Raw genomic sequence first — 3,953 nt, forward strand, 5'->3', positions numbered from 1 at the left:
CTAATGAGTTAGATGAGTGAATAAGTGGATGAATGGCTGAACAACAAGCAAATGACAGGCACGCAGACCTTCAATTCCTAGGAACACATTGTGCCAGTATGGTGAGGGATGCAAAGAAATATAAGATGGATCCCTTCCTGAAGGTACTTTTAAGATGCAATAGCGATGCAGCGTAAGGGGTGCATATAATGGTTCCTGGATCCTATATCTTAAAGGAAGAAGGCTCCCCTTTCTCAAAACTACAGTCTGTTGTAAAAGTTTTTTTAAGTTGGAAGAAGTATTTTTAAAAAGCAGAGCTCTGTAGTTAAAGAAAATCCTGCAGTCAGAATGCTTTGCTACTCCATGTATGGATATAGTGAAAACCTTTAGCCGCCTGATATGACTATCGTTGACTTCTCAGTTTTAGTATTCAGAGGCTGACCTGAACTTTGCGTGCTCTGCGTTAGATTGCTCAACCTGTCTGCTCCACAGAAACTCACCTCGCTAACCACTGCTTGCTGCTTTCTCTTTTTGTGTTAGCCTACACCCAAAGCCACTGTCAGATGTCATGGAGATGAGACTTCAGAAGGTAAGTAAAAAAGCAAACAGGAACAAACGCTTTTCAAAACAGAATTTGGTGAAGGCATTGGCCCAAGAATGATAGGAAGCACCACCTTGCAGGGGTCCCTGTTTGGGGTGTGGAAGGGATGTGTAGGCCTGGTGTATGTGGAATCAGAGATGGTGTGAGAGAAATGAGACAGGGCCGGGGTCCCCAGGTTCCCGCTCTGAGAAGGAAGCAGCTTATGCCGTCTAGACAAGAGGAAATGCTTTACTATCTGAAGGAAGGCTATCAGGATTTTAAAAGCCAAATGATGGCTGGAACATATAACTGAAGTTTAATTGATTCCTTGGTGTTTAGAAGACTCTCCTTCCTCTTTTTGTTTCATTCTCGAAGTCTATCTTTAAGCCCCAAATGCAGGTTAAAACAATTAAATTAATAATTCCAAAAAGATTTAGGACTGTTGCACAGCAGACATCCTTTTTTTTTTTTTTTTTTTTTTCCCATCAGGAGTTTTAAACTTGGGGTGGAATCAATATCATGTCTAAGATTTTTCTTAGTCTCCTTTTGGCAAATATAGAGTACATGGCTATTTTAAATGTGTATTTCAGGATCATCTCAAAATGCTACAAGTTTCAATGTTTGGAATAGCTTTTTCCTACAAGGTAAATATTAGACTACCAAGGGCTCCTTAAGCCTTTTTTTCTCCTGAGATAGCGACATAGACTTGATAGATTCTGGTGGTTCTTGTTCTTCAAGGGTTTGCCTCCCGTTGACCTTCGGGCCTTTGCTGCTTTTCCAGGCTGTTCCCACTTTCCCCTCTTCCTCCCTCACAGAGTGGAAGATATATCAATTAAGACATGAAACCAGAGGTTTTGAGAAAAGATTGGACAATGATGATTAAAACAAGTTCCTTTTAACTTTGATTTTTACACATTTTTATTGATATAAATTATTTTATTGAAATTATAGCCAAAAGTCAGCATTTTGGCATACTTGACAGGCCATTTCCTTTCGATCTAGAAAATTATATCTCATGTTGATACACTTTGGGCCTTTTGGCAACATATCCTGTCCAATATCTTTGTGTTATATTTGTGACAATTTGAAGTCTTCAGTTCTGGTTCTGGCAACTATTATTCCAGAGGTCACTGGACCTAATATTACACTAGAATTTCATTTGTTTTTCCTCAACTTAAGATGATTTTTTTCACTGTGAACCTGTCCTATTTCTCACTGGTGGATCTACTATCCAGACCTCTCTTTGGGTTTGACAGACATGGTAAGCTAACAAGAATATTTTGCATTTGTATAGCTTGTATATACAAATGTTTTATTCTCCTAATACATTTTTCAGATTACGGGTAGATTTCACGGAATAGCGAACTCAAATGGCTCACACACAGTTGTATAGGCTCTGAAGTCTTCTTGACTACATTTAAATTCCTAAACCACTGCCAACTAGTTCTGTGAGCTTAGGCAAGTTACTTAACAGCTGTCTGCCTTAGTTTCTTCGTCTGTGAAATAGTGGTTTCTACCACATTGGGTTGTTAAATGAGAGAATTCATGTAAAGTGTTTAGAACAGCACATGTCACATACTAAGCACTATTTATGTTTTTGTTCAATAAATAAACATAAGTAAGTAAATGCTCAACCTCTCTCGTAGTCAGGAAAACAAAAATTTAACATAACAATTAGATATCACTTTACAGCCATCAAATCATTAAAAATTAGAAACTAAGAGCATCTGGTGTCAGGGAAAAGTACACTCATAGACTGCTTGTAGAAATGTGAATTGTGATAGCCTTTTTGGAGACCAATCTAGCAATATCTGTGGACATTTATTGTGGCATTTTCTAACGTGCCTACCAAGCCCTAGGTCATCTTGGCTCTGGGCAGGATATCCGTTGACCCCTTTGCCAGCCCCTCTCCTCGTGCTGCTTGCACATCAGCCACAATGGCGTCACCATTCGTTCTCAATCACTGAGCCCGCGCACTCTCTTTAGATCCTTGGTGCTTGCTATTCCTTCAGGCTGGATTGCTCGCCTCTTAACACTCCCCGTGGCTTCCTTCCTCAAGTCGTTCAGGTTTCTGATCAAATATCTCCTCAGAGAGGTTTTCCCTGACCACCTTCTTTAAAGTAAGAAGTAATTCCTCTAACTTTCTATCTCCTATTTAGCTTCGTAAAAATACAACATTATGTTACATAATGTTATGGCCTGTCCCTTCCACCAGAGTGGATGTTCTGTGAGGGTGGGGACTTTGTTTTGTTCAGTGCTCTATTCCTGGAGTTGAATGGGCACTAGAGTGCATTTAATAGAGACCTGCTGCCTGAATGAATTGTTTGTAGTAGCAAATGAACAAACAAAAAAAAGAGAAGACCCCCTGGCAAGAGAATGGTTGGATGAATTGTGATATATCAACAACATGAAATGTTATGCAGCTACGGAGAAGAATGAATTAGATCAATATCATTGAGGGGTTTCTAACAGCTCTTATTAAGGGAGAAGTGCAGGTGTGGAAGTGTGTACAACAGAGCCCGAAGCAATGATCAAAGCTTCTTTTCTTTTTCTGTCTTCCTTCCTTCCTCCCTCCCTCCCTTCCTTCCTTCTTTCCTCTACCCATCTACCTACCTGCCTGCCTACCTATCTACAGGTGATTTCATGAGAATGGCTACGGACAGATATTCACCAGGTTGTAAGCGTTGATTATCTAGGGAAGAGTGTGCAGGGTGATTGTCGAGCGGGATGTGGATAAGGGAGCCAGCGAGCTGAAAGCTGGTGGAAAGGAAAGTAAAATGATTGCCAGTGTGATATCCAGCTTCACTTGCTTCTGCTGATACACTTCACAGCAGCTTCAGTCAAATCCTTCTCTACCCCACCCCCACTCTTGATGGCTGATTTGTCTCAGTTAATTGCTCTCCTTTGGAATTCAAAGTTGATGCTCTGGTAGAGGTTCCAGACAGTGTACTCAAGTCTTCCTTTTGCCCACCACTTGGAATCTTTTTGCGTTCCCTGAAAAAGATATTTGTCTGTTTCAGGGCTGTGGAGTGGATTCCAACTCCTAGCAACCCTGTGTACAGCAGAGCAGAACCCTGTCTTTTTGCAACAGGCTCTGACCTTCTGGTGCTATCTCAGACAATGAACACTCTGCTGCTGTTTCATGGCCAGTTTTTCACAAGTGGGTGGCCAGGTCCTTTTTCCTCATCTTAGTCCTTCCTCCTTAGTTTGGAAGCTCCGCTGAAACCTGTCCACCATGGATGACCCTGCTGGTATTTGAAATACCAGTGGCATAGCTTTCAGCATCACAGAACATGACAACTGACAGTATTACTGCCACCACAGTGTGACAACCGACAGACGGGTGGAGTGGTTCTCTGACCAGGAAATGAACCCAGGCTGCAGAGGTGAGAAC

The 3,953-nt window shown here is 41.4% G+C and overlaps 1 long non-coding RNA gene across 17 annotated transcripts in view; it reads left to right on the forward strand.

Moving 5' to 3' along the window:
- Positions 1–392: 392 nt before the first annotated feature.
- LOC106826603 (uncharacterized) overlaps positions 393–3,953 on the forward strand; it is a 278,032-nt gene continuing 274,471 nt past the window's right edge. For 7 of the 17 annotated variants that reach the window (XR_011502889.1, XR_011502883.1, XR_011502887.1 and 4 more), the window contains exons 1-2: positions 394–568; positions 3,766–3,945. This is a non-coding gene — a long non-coding RNA (uncharacterized lncRNA). Of the gene's footprint in view, positions 569–3,765; positions 3,946–3,953 lie in introns of all 17 variants that reach the window. The other 10 variants (XR_011502893.1, XR_011502884.1, XR_011502888.1 and 7 more) reach the window with 3 other exon arrangements.

Source organism: Equus asinus, chromosome 4 (genome assembly GCF_041296235.1).
Source record: "Equus asinus isolate D_3611 breed Donkey chromosome 4, EquAss-T2T_v2, whole genome shotgun sequence".
NCBI lineage: Eukaryota > Metazoa > Chordata > Mammalia > Perissodactyla > Equidae > Equus > Equus asinus.